This window comes from Eptatretus burgeri, chromosome 1 (assembly GCF_056783735.1).
Source record: "Eptatretus burgeri isolate ZD-2024b chromosome 1, Ebu_testis_v1, whole genome shotgun sequence".
Taxonomy (NCBI): Eukaryota; Metazoa; Chordata; class Myxini; order Myxiniformes; family Myxinidae; genus Eptatretus; species Eptatretus burgeri.
In genome coordinates, this window is record NC_140961.1 from 52633246 (window position 1) to 52646962 (window position 13717).

The 13717-nt window shown below is 38.9% G+C and overlaps 1 protein-coding gene across 4 annotated transcripts in view; it reads left to right on the top strand.

The window, feature by feature from the left end:
- MRPS34 (mitochondrial ribosomal protein S34) overlaps positions 1-13717 on the top strand; it is a 135298-nt gene that overhangs the window by 106635 nt on the left and 14946 nt on the right. Inside the window, exon 5 of one of the 4 annotated variants that reach the window (XR_015058957.1) lies at positions 6261-6352. The exons of the other annotated variants lie outside the window; for them this stretch is intronic. The gene's annotated coding sequence lies outside the window, so the exon portion shown is untranslated. The remainder of the gene's footprint in view (positions 1-6260; positions 6353-13717) is intronic. 4 annotated transcript variants of the gene reach the window in all.

A 13717-nucleotide genomic window follows, 5' to 3' on the forward strand; every position in this document is an offset into this window, starting at 1 on the left:
GTTCAATAGAAACGATTAAAATTTCCAAACCTCAGCGTCAAAAAACAAAGGCGAGTGACAGCAATTTAAATCGTTCATTGTAAACAATGAAACTAGCTGAGTGGTACCGTTTAAAAGTCGTTGAGTGTAAAAAAATTCAAATTGTTGAGCGCAAGCGTCGACTTTCAATAGTGGAGATGCAGCCATTTAAATCGTTGAGTGGCAGCCTATGAACCTACCCGTGGACACGCGGACGCAAGGACGATCCATCATAACCCACACCCTCCCCCTCACACCCACCTACTACTGCCAACATGAACAAACTACTACTAATACTAATACTAATACTGATACTGATACTGTTACTGCTGACATGGACATCGACTCAAAAAGGACTCGAAAACACTGTTGGGTTCCCCTTTTATGAACACCATTTTTATATACCAATTCCCAAAACCGCTGGGAACACGTCTTTATATGGCAGTTGTAAGCTAGAAACACATTCATTTTTTTTTTTTTTGTCGACCGGAAGACGTCATTGGAATACGTCTACATACGTCGATGTGTGTTGGGACTACGTAAAGAATTGGTTCAAAGCACGTCAAACATAAGTTAGAAATAAGTTTCGCGTAAAAAGACATTACCGCGACGTGTTTCGACTTATGAGTAGCTTATAAGTAGCCTTTGTGGACGTGTGTAAGCGTCCGCATATCGTGTGTAAAACTTATCCCCATCGCATGCGGAACGTGTGTCATACGCCGAGTACGTCGTAAAATTTTGAACATGTTCAAAATTTCTTGACGTACTCTACTTACTACGACTTATGATAGCGTATTTAGCGTTCTACTCGCGCATACCAAACTTACCCATACCGTATTCGACGTGCCCCAACGTTTTAGACACACTTTTTGTTACGTCGGCATACGCTGGAAAGATCGCCAAGGTGTGACCGCGATTTTGACCCTTCCATTTCTACGGCAGTTATGATTTGAATCGTTGTGCGTCAGCCTTTTAATAGGCTACGTCACGACATCGTCGGCGATGCGTGCAACGCGCTATGCCTGAGTTAGACTATCGTTGGGCATCGGTTGTGTAGGCCGACAACAGGTTCAGCATTCGTTGGTATAAGTTATCTATAACACAACGAAACGTTCTGTGTAGTTACCAATGCGTTATACATAAGACCAAGTCGCTATGAATACGTCCGAATCTTTAAAAAAAAAACATCAAAAGTTCAACGTAAGCCAGCGTTTTACATAAATTTTAACACGTTGCCATCGCTGGCTAAAACGTCAAGGTGTGACCGGGCCTTAACATGGATGTTCTAAATGTTATCAGAATGAGATATGAAAAAATTAAATTCTCTGAGAACTCCTGTAGTTTTTTTTCTTTATGTTAGTACTTATGATTAGTAAAGTAGTACGTACATGATTAGTAAAAAAAAAAAGTATCCCTTCTATCCTTCCCAAATTATACATATATTTTTTATTTCACTTGTATATTGAAAAATAATACCAGTTGGAATTTTTGGACCATTGTGAGTTTCTTGTTTGTGTAATATTTTGAAACCCCAAGTTATCACGTAATAAAATGTGGTTTTATTCAACCACCCACGGACACAAAGCTCTTTGTCAATCAGAGTACAAAAAAGTCTTAGAATTAAATAAGGCAAGGTGAAGTACCATTATTTTGCAAAAGTCTTCAGCAAAATATAACATAATAAATTAAACTGTAAAAAGTAAGATTCAAAGAAACCTCAATATTTGAAAGTGACTCATGTTGTGTAATCTTTAGTGACCTTTACAGCTTTTAAACAATGATGTAATTTACTTGAAGCAATTTTATAGAAGAAAATATATATTCAGTAATTTAAATTCTTCTATTTAAACAAATATATTCAGCTTAAAATGTCTGTAGTTCTTTTTTTTACAGCATTCAAAATGCATAACTGTAATGAAAATAATTTCCACTACATAAAAGATGAATTATATCCATTATACGGTACTTGGAAAGTACCTTCCTGCAATTAATGTATTATCATCAAAGCAACAAAAACGAATTAATCAGAGTTATTACATTTGAAGAGTTTGTTAAGATACTTGGAGCTTCACTTTAAAACTCAAGGAAATTTGAAATTCTCAACTGAAAATCCATTTCAGCTGGTTTATATTTCTGCATTAAGCACACTCGTGGAGTGGTGTGATGTTATGAGCATGGTCGAACCCAACATTGTGAAAACAGTTTCCATTACATTGATGTCATATCTTTTGAGCGTATAGGCGAGTTGCCCAAATTTGTGATGTATCAAAATTGTAAGGTTTTGAGCCTGACCTACTTAAAGGATGGCAAACAATATGTGATAGTTTTCTTTTATTTAAAGGTTTGGTAGTAGTGATCGTTCACAGCATTGTTTATAAAGAGTTTACCAAATGTAATCTCCAAATAATTCTGTACATACTTGATGAATACTGCATTATATCCATCCATTGGGACCATACTCTGTGCAGAGTGTTGGTGCTGCCAAAGCAGTCTCCTTGGCTATTGGGCAGGATCCTGGATGGGTCACCACTCTGACACAGCATACCAGCAAACTGGCACTCATTTTGCCAACATCAGAAGGATGACAGGCAGAATCAACCCCACCTGGTATTAATTCGACAGCCAAGTGGGATTTGAACTCATGATCCTCGGATCCCAAGCCCACTACCCAAACCATTAAGCCAACACCAGGCATACTGCATTATATACTGTACATTACAGCTTTTCAAGCACTATTTCAAATGTGTTCATATCATCACTTTGTATAAGATTGCCCACTGAAAACATTTGATGCAGGAACTTTGTATTTTACTATATATATATATATATATATATATATATATATATATATATATATATATATATAATTGAATCAATTAGTCCTTGTCACACACCCATGTCCACCATGTTTCATCCGAATCCATCCACAACATTTTGAGATATCGTGCAATATCGTTTTAGCCCAAATCTCTCAATGGTGAAGAATCAGTTAAAAATTAAATAATTGTGGTATCCAGATCTGGATTCAGATCTTCGCCAAAATTGAATCAGTTAGTCCTCATCACACTCCCAACCTGTCCACCAAATTTCGGCTGAATCCATCCATAACCTTTTGAGATATCGTGCTATATCATTTTTGGCCCCATCTCTCAATGGTAAAGAATCACTTAAAAAAATTCTCAAATCTGGATCCGGATTCGGTTCTTCACCAAAATTAAGCATTGCTGTACTTGGCTGGTCCCCTACACACAAAAAAAAATTCTGAATGATTGATTGAAAAATGTGGCCAAAAGTTTTGTGACAAACAGACAGACAAATGCCACAGACCAATATACTTGGTGAAAAATTTTTTTTGCCATGTAACAACCAGACAGTTTCAGATGATAGTTTATTCCAGCTTATGTTCAATCTACCCAATTAGATTAATATGTGTGCAGAAACAAATTTGAAAAAAATGGTGCCATATTCAAACCCAAGGATATCACCATTATGACTGTTTTTTTATTTTTTTAACGTCATGAAAATAGTCTTTTCTCTACAGACCAGTTTTCAGTTTTTTAGACAGGATGCAGTGCACACACACTTCACTACCTCCAGTCAATTATTTATCCACCACTGTCCAAATACAAATTTATCATGTGGAATTTTCAATTCCATCCAATTGGGACCATACTCTATGCACAGCATTGGTGCTGCCTAAGCAGTCTCCTTGGCTATTGGGCACAATCCTGGACAGGTCACCACTCAACACAGGATACCAGCATGCTGGCACTCATTTTGCCAACCTCAGAAGGATGACAGGCAAAGTCAACCCCACCTGGTATTAATTCAACAGCTGAGTGGAATTTGAACTCAGGATCTTAGGATCCCAAGCCCACCCCCTAACCATTAAGCCAAGACCAGGCATTCATGTGGAATGCTTGTGTATAATGGGGGGAAATCATAACATGGTGGACATTTACTTTTTCTCCTGTTATTAATATTGTGGATGTTATCGATTGCAGGTTTGGAATTATCAATAATCCATATTTTTTTTTAATGCCAGATTTAAACATTTCTTTTGGTTGTGGTTTTGTAAGCTGTTTGCCCCTGTAATATTGCCTGGCAACAGCTTCAAACTACATTCTCGACCTGCAATGACGAATCCCTTAATAGGATGTTTTTTTTGAATTTTTGGGATCCATGAATGAATGATGTTTATCCAGAACTAACAGCCTTCTCACCTTTAAGTGATTTACATGATGATGTCTCGAACTTATTTTATTACTGTAACTTATTTTGCATTACATTACTCGAGTCTTCAAGCTTAATTCATCCATGTTTCAATGCAGAATGTTTTACATAAAAAAATGAAACATTATTACTTGGCTTCTCAAAAGGAACAATAACGTATGATACTGCAATGCATTTGAAGATGTTTCACTTCATCACATGTCTCAGGATTGTCTAAAATGGCCTTCGGATTGTTGATTCAAACTTTCTTTTTTCAAGTCAACAACTCTCCTTTCAATATGGAGTTCCATAATTACAATGACATGTTCTTTTGAACCATTCCTAGATATCTATCGATTGCACTTTTCCTTTTTCGTTTAAGATCTTTCTCCTTGTTGCACTTTTCCAAGTGTATACTGTACAACCCTCGGAGGTTCTTTTTGTGATAATTTGTCGGGCTCCGCACTTACTTCTGTTTCAGTATTTCCTCTTTATTGATAGTTTCTCACCCGCTCCCACTTTTTTATCAAACAATTTGATTATTCTGTTGCCTTTTCTACAATCAAGTTATTTTGGTTTATTTTTGTGTAATTTATGTTCAATCTGATCCAGCCAGAATGGTTTACATGTGTTGGACTTGGAGTTCTTCTTGACCATCCTCCCCAATTAATCTAGTAACGACTTGCCAAAGCTCTTTCGGTTATTGTTTTTCGAAGTATTGAACTTGGTTTTTGCTGCTCTCATTTAATCCACATATATTCAATTTGCTGAGATGTAACCAATCATTTAGGATCTGGTGTGGTGTGTATGTAACGGGACGCTTTCGTCAAATAACTAGGTTATCTGTGTCTCTGAGAGTCACTTGGTAAAGTGCTAAAAATGGAGGCAATGATATTTTGGCCATTATCTTGCACCTACTTATCAATGATATTTTTTTTCATTTAATTCGTCTCAAATTGATTTACCACATTTATTTATCAAAGGGTGTACTTGTCACACTTACGCATCAAATCTTGAAAGGGCAGGTGTCATGTCACTTAACAGTTGCTTGGTTTGTCATTGGCGACGACTGCACACAACCTCAGTTTCAGCTGGAATAATACAAAATTCCCAGTAGGAGGCAGCATAGGGTAAATGTCCGACTGCTCCTGCCATTCTCACCACTTTACACCCACCCTTTACAGAGTTGGGAGAGCTTTGCTGTCCTGAAGATATTGCAATGGCCTGTTTACGATCTCAAGGACAGTGTAACAAAACTCAAGGATAATGTCATGGCCCATTTCACGTTAATAGGAAAAATAATCTATTATTACCTCCACCACCGAAGGTGGACGGATGTTATATGTTTTCACGCCTGTCTGTCTGTGTGTCTGTTTGTTTATCTGTTTGATTGTCTGTTTGTCTTTGAGCAGGATATCTCAAAACGTTAATGGAGGGATTCAGACGAATTTTGGTGGACAGGTTGGGTTTGTGACAAGGACAAACTGATTAGGTTTTGGTGAAGATCTGGATCCGGATACGGTTATGAGAATTTTTTAAGTGATTCTTCACCATTGAGAGATAGGGCCAAACATGATATGTCGCATGATATGTCAAAAAGCTTTGGACAGATTCAGACGAAACTTGGTGGACAGGTTGGGTATGTGACAAGGACGAAATGATTCGATTTTGGTGAAGATCCAGATCGGAATACAATATATATATATATATATATATATATATATATATATATATATATATATATATATATATTTTTTTTTTTTTAATTTTAACACGTTCAGGTTGGTAAAATGTAACAGATATTTCAAGCTATTCCCCTGCTCCACAAACATACTACATATACTTGTGCCATCAATGTGGTAGCATCTTGAGACCATCTGTATGGAAATCTTTCAAAAGGGTGTGGAATCATTTCAATACATGTGTTGGGCTAACAAGATGGCCAAGAGGTACACATACTCGACTCAAAGCTGTTTAGCCTGGGTTTGAATCCTGACCCAGATATAAACTGTCATTCCGGCGTTTCACAGGCGCTGTGTGTGCATTCATCAATGTTTGCGCCATCCCTCGAATGGACGTTCATGGACGTTAAAGATTGCACGGTGTCCTTCGAGAAGAGTAGGTGAGCTCTCAGTGTCTGAAACGTCAGGTGTTTTTTCCACTGTGGCCATATTCCAAATTCCCACCCTAACCTATAGAGGGCAATGCATCAGCAGTATAGCCGTGCCCTCAGCCAACTATGCTTCCCCCACAGTCTTGTGCTGCATGTTAACAATTCAGTAGTATATTTGCTTTGACATCTTCATCTTTTATATATAATGTAATGGTACCCAGATGTCCTTTGATTTGTCCAAAAATATATAAATCACATGTTAACAAGTTTGGATTGCATTGTTGATGGCTTAGAACTTCTCGACCCATCTCCACTCGATTACACCTGTCCTTGGAGGTCTGGTCATGTGGATGTTATTTGGTACCCACATTGGACTCACCTCATTGAATTTCAAATGAGAATAAATGCTTGCACACTTTCAACACTGACATTATTTAATCCAATTATTCTGCAATATTACATGTAATAATCTTGTGTGCTGTATTTCAAAAATGAGATGTTCAACATGTTTAATGTTTGTTTGAGTGACAGCAGTTGTTGCATTAGAAGATGGTGTATCACTGAAGCTTGCACACAGTCTCCTGTTAATTACAACTTATTTGGTGTTCTCATTCACAAAGAGCTTAATGATACAACTCTACTACATGATACCTGTGACTACGTTGATCGCTGTCTTCGTTTTACCTAGAATGTTTTAACCAGTGCTCATGTCACTTCCTGCATAACTTTCTCAGGGTAGACGATGCTATTGCCCAAAATGGCATCATTGAACGATTATTTTTACATGTTCTACAATAATATACCCACGTCATCATTGGAGCATGCTCTAACATTAACAATGATAGTTTAATGGCTCATTTATTTTCAAGTATTGAGTTATCTCCAAAATAATCAAGTTAATGGCCCCTCGAAAGAATATGTCACGCCTATTTTTCGGGGGGTTTTTTTCGTGTGGGATGTGGAAATGAGGTCCTGATTAATCCTATCCATACTGTGAAGTCACACTACTATCATAACTTACTGTTAACCTCTCACAGAGCTCAAGGTGTGGTACTGTTTGCCCCCTCTAAGCACTCACGCATGAGCATTTGTCCACCTATCAGTTGTTACAGGTATAAACCCACTGGTGTAGTGCTCTGAACTGGTCTTTTTGGGCATCCCTCTGATTAATTTTGTGTACACCTTACAATTGACAAGTTTTAATGGCCTAATTTAGCAATTATAAAGAAGAATACATATTCACATGGTTGTTGGATATATCAGGTAGACTTCCCTGAGGAAGACACCATATCTGGTATGGCATTTAAAAGCCATACCTTTTATTCTCGAGCATGTACTGAACTGCCAAGACTTAAAAAGATGCCACAATACATCAATAAAGTACCACATTGGGAAATCATTAAAACACCAATTTGTACTTTTTCTTCCCCTCTAAAGCCAATGTAAAACTGTAGCCCAACCTACCTCAATAACTGCTGAAGCTATTATGGTGATTCCAACGAGAGGAAGTTACTTTGTGTCTGGGCTAGTGCACGCAACCCAAAATTTAAAAATAAATAAAACATTAATCGTTTTATTAGGAAAAGAAATCGAATGGAAATGTGGACTCAAACAAAGCATGCCAGGATCGTGTGTGGGGGGAGGGGAGGGGATAAACAGTGGACAGAATATATAAAACATTAAGCATTTTATTATTTTTAAAATAGTAATAATCGCATCGACATTTCTGCACATGATATGTGATAAGCCACACAGTGGACTGAGCCAAGAGCCGGGATTTAGGGGGGAGGGGTAGAATGTACCATAAGCCAAATTTAATAACATAGATGGATTTAATCCATGACAAAATTACAAAATATATCAAATATTAAGCATTTTATTGCTTTAAAAAACTGCACGCGAAAAATATTCTTTTTTGACAGGCACAGTGCACAGCAAGCAGCACACAAGCCAACGCCGAGCTGGAGCAACTTTGATATTTCATTTCAGCACTTTATGAAAACAAATCGAATGTACAAATCGACCCCACCCCCCCTCTCCCCCGCAGCATCAAGCTTATCGTCTTCGCTGTAGTTCGTAACACCACGCGAATTGCATAACAAGCCAAGGTATTATGCACTTGAAGTAATGATAAAGCTGAAAACATGGTGTGTTTACTTGACTTTATATCCCATGTACTAGACACAAATTTGTTGATCTGAATTGCATAACATGAAATATGGTAGTATCACAGTGTATGGCAGTATCATGAAATATGGTAGTATCACAAAGTATGGTAGTATCATGGATTACTGTAGTATCACGGAGGAGAGTAGTACCATGGAACACTGTAATATCATGGAATATGGTAGTATCATGGAGTATTATCATACTCCATATTATCCATAACAAAATATATAAAACATTAAGCATTTTATTACTTCCAAAAAAATTGCAGAAACAAGAAAAAAAAACATTTCAAGTAAAATGTAAAAGCATAGAGGGATGAAATCTCAAAATAAACAACCAAACAAGGCAGGAGGTACATGGAAATACACAAATGATCCCTCCCCATCACCGTAGAATGGGTGATCTGCCATTGGCGTAGTTTCTTGACTCAGTCAGCATCAAATCATTGTTAAAGTTCACTGTAGTTCTTCAGCAAGTTGACCAGATAGTTGTGATATTTATTTGCTGATTTGGAGTTTCTTCAGAGTACGTTTAACTTGCATTGGTTTTATGTCCACTCGACTTCAATCATTCCACTGGAATAGTTCAGGATTCCGGTGCTACCAAGATGGAATTTTCTTCCCACTTCCTCCGTGTTTAGCGCAACAAAGTGACTGGGACACACCTTTGACTTGTGGATAGGCCTCCAGTAATCTGGCTGTCACTCACCTTATTCACTGCAGCCGGTTGTTGATATTAACAGGAAATTTTATGAAGGCGACACCTCTCATCCTTGGGCATTTCTCATACTTCCCATAATTTTGTGAGTCTGATTTACTTCCATGAACACAGCAATTATGGTTAACCATTTTGGAATTGCCCTCAGTTTGACTCTCATTGGAATACTGAAAATTCTGTTAAAAAAGACAATTTGATTTTGCCCAAATGACAGCAGATTCAAGGTGCACTGATTAGACAAAGTTCTGTTCTTGCAAATGTCAACTTTACTGCCTGGGTAGCTATCTATCTATCATTTCTTGGAAGCACAGCTGTGCTGATGCTGTGCCCCTTAACCAGTACACTGGTGCTCATTTTACCAACCTCAGAAGGATGACAGGCTGAGTCAACCACACCGAGTGTTAATTCAGCAGCCAACAGGGCTGGAACTCAGGACCCTAAGATCTACCTAACCACTAAGCCAACCAACACCAGGCTTATTAGAGGAAGTGAGTCAATGAAAATGAACTCATAGTTCGCTTGTGTGAAATAAATCATTGGGTGTTTCAGAAACATTTTTAAAGTACTGGTATATATCTGTCAGTGTGACATGTATTATTCACTCCCACCAGGTGGTGCTATACACATTTACATGGAGAGAATTTGTGTCCTGCCCCTACCCTGAAACCGACCCCCCCCCCGCTCCTCTCTGCCCCCATCCTGGCTATGAATATTTGCTGATCGATTTGCAGTGGATTTTACTTTTTACATCTCAAAAAAAAATTTTTTTTCAAGTGAATACCTGATGCTTTTTGCTGAGGTTGCTGAAATGAGTACAAGTGTACTGGTCAAGGGGCACGGCATCAGTGGCACAGCTGTGCTCCAATAAATGATAGAAAATGGAGTCTTAATTGATCACCATAGAATGCAGTGTCAATCAACATCTTCTTCACAAAGACCCTCTCACATGTCATGCCCTCTCATGCTATATATCAATACACAGTCTGGTCCTTGGAAGTATTATGAAGGTGATTTGTGTTCCACAATGTTCAAGTACAGTCTATAATTCATTTTGAATGGAGGTTTAAAGGCATATAAATAAATTCATTCCCAGTTTTACTACCATTTTACCCAGTGTTTATTAAAGCACCTTATCTAATAAGTTACATTAGTTCTTTGTGCCTGTTGTTTATGTCCTTTATAACATCCAATATAAGTTTCCTGTTTGGAATGATTTTCAATTTTGTTTGACTGACAGGCAGACAGACAGAGTAAAAATATTATCTCACTCTTCTCTGCACATCCGCAATTCAAACCCAAAGTATGGTAAAACAACAAACTCTGCTTCCTATTCTTGTTCTGCTTCGTCTTCAAAATACAACATTCGATTTAAATAAGTTGTTCCTCGATCATAAATTGATAACATAAACTGATGGACGGATGTGAACCAATTGCTTAACCCCACTTTTTGCTGCCAATACGTGTAGTCGTGACTGATTAATTGTTGTAAGTGCAGTCAGTCCTTGCTTAACATTGTAGTTACATTCTTGAAAAGTGAGACTTTAACTGAAATTACTTTCAGCGAATCCAATTTCCCCAAAATAATCAATGTAAATAGGGAGGGTCAGGGTCCAGGGAAAATTTTTTATCATCAGACAAAAGACATTATTTAAATAGAGAGTTCAAATTTTAAATTATTTAAATAAATAATTGAATATCATCATCTCGAGTTGCTTTTTTTTCTCATCATATCTAGTTGCTTCATATCTTCATTGGTTAGCTATTATCTGCGTGATTGCAGAAGTTGTGGAACGTCGGCTTCTTCCACCTCATCAAAACTCACTTTGTGGGCCAAGCCAAGGATATCTTTCTTCATAATGGGAACAACATCTTTAATAGAAAGATGAAAAATCACTCATAGAACAACACTTGGCGAAACAGAACGGCACACAGTTGAGTGCATACCTCCGCCCGGTTGAACAATTTAAATTTTGTATCCCACTGATAGGTCGGATCGGAATCCGGACCTTAACCAAATTCGAATGGGCTTGTTCTTGTCACCGAACCAACTCATCCACCGATTTTTGTCAAAACTCGTCCACAACTTTTAGAGATAACATGTTATACATAGTTTTTGATCCCATCTCTCTGGTGAATAATGACTATAAAAAATTCTCGTATCCGATCCGGATTTGATTCTTCACCAAAATTGAATAAATTATTCCTTTTCACACACCTAACTGGTTCACAAACTTTATGCACAATCCCTCTATATGTTTTTGAGATATTGTGATTGATATATATATATATATATATATATATATATATATATATATATATATATATATATATATATATATATATATATATATATATATATATATATATATATATATATATATTGTTACGGATTTTAGAATCCGGTCTGATGAATGCATCCACACATCCAGGTCCTCAGACAGTTATTTCCTTAAATGCATGATCAGAGTAGCCCCATCCCCATGTCTAATGGGATCTTAAATGTGATGTGTTGAGAAGGGTAAAGAATAGATCCGCTCTCTTATGGGAAGCTTTTTTTTTCTTCTTTACGGCAGACACGTTCACACATTTCTTTCATGAGCTCTGAAGCCCGCCCTCATTTTTCCGCAGCAACATTCTTTCGTGAGCTCTGACGCCCGCCTTTCTTGAGAGTGCATGGGTCGTCATGGTCACCGTTCCCCAGTGGGGCGGGGTAAGCTTGGGGCGGACGGCACCCCTCGGAGACGGCCCGGGGATATATAAACAAGCGAGAGAAAGCGTGAGGTACGTTCTGTGAAGAGAGACGTTCTGAGATATAAAAAAAAAACGAGCGAAAGAGGGACGTTCTGTGAGGAGAGATGTTCTGAGATATAAAAAAAGTGAGGAAAAAGGCAAAAGAGGGACGTTCTGTGAGGAGAGACGTTCTGAGATATAAAAAAGTGAGGAAAAAGCGAAAGAAGGACGTTCTGAGAGGAGAGAGATGTTCTGAAGAGAAAGAGATATGGAAGAGAAAAAGTGAGGAGAGGAAAAGCAAAAGGAGAGAGGAAAAAGCAAAGGGCGAGAGAACCGACCAAGAAGTGGGTGTTTGACCAGTGCTGAAGAGACAATTTGCCCTTCCAGTGCTTCGGCAAGCGAGCGTGTGGTGCGCGTGTGGGTGTGAGCAGTGCCACCAACAAATGAGGCACGGGTCTATCACCAATAACACCAGGGTCTAAACTCGTGACGGACGATCTCGGTGCCCTCCAGACGTCGACTGGCATTCAAGGCTGCCCCGTGAGAGGGTGAACGGCAAAGCTGGGTGCTGGCGACGGACGTGACATGCACGCACGCATTTTCAGGACATTTTCGCTTCACGGACGACTTTCTGGTGAGTGAGACGATTCTCCCCCTCCCCTCCCCCTGAATGACCTGTTGGGTACCCTTGTCTGTGTTTAGCTGTAAGGCCTAAGTCACATTTCCTCTACGGCGAGGATACGGCGGCCGTACGCCCTCTGAATTGACAGAAACGTGCGGCAGCCGCAGAGTTTCTGCGGTGGCCTCAGGGTGGCCCTACACCGTTTGGCTATCTTTTGCAGGCCGTAGGGGTCGCCGTGGAATTATAACGCGGAGGTATAACTTTTTTCATTTCTACGTTCGCCGTAGCAATTCGACATGCCGTAGTTGTGACGTAGTTGTGTTCCACGTCGACCGTACGTAGGGCGTACGGTGGGCTTGCGTTATTCGTGCGGCTGCCGAAGTATCTTATCAACGAAAAATGAATTTTGCCATAAAAACCGAATACGTTTTAAAAAACCGAACACAACGAAGCGTTCATGTTTGTTCACGTGCGTCTCCCCCACCTGTTCGAGCCGCATCTTTGCGCTTTGTTCATTCAGTTCGTCGAAGGAGGTCCTCGTGAAAGCATCTCTCGTGTGTCGATCGCTACTTTACCTCATGTTTTCACCTTGATTTGTGCTGTTTTTTTATTTTTTTTACTCATCTTGTGTTTTAATTAATAACAAAAAAGCAATCCGATCACATGGTGTGACGGACTGTCGGGCAAGGATTTAATTTCACAGAAAAACCGGTTGTAATTTGAAATATCCATGATTACCTCAGCCCGATGCGTTTGATGAAAGTAATTGTGGTTCTGGGGGAATCATGTTTGATGAGCTGCCCTGGGGGCAGCGCTTGCAGAGTGCGCGAGCGATCGGAACCCAGGCCGGAGCTCGAGCCTGTGTGGACCTTTGGATGTGGTGATTGTACCAGTTTACATACAATCTACCGCCATCGAAGGTCATTTACTCATCTTATTTTACCTAAAGCATGGGGGATTTCAGTTGAAAGTGGATTTTATTGGGGTTCAGGACCAGATTGATTCACTCCATTATTTATTATTGGGAAAATAGTTTGGGAATCGAACGTTTTGCAATCCGAACAGCCTCCTGGAACAAATTAAATTCGGATTCTGGGGGCACCACGTACTGGTATATTCCGAACTGTTATATTTTT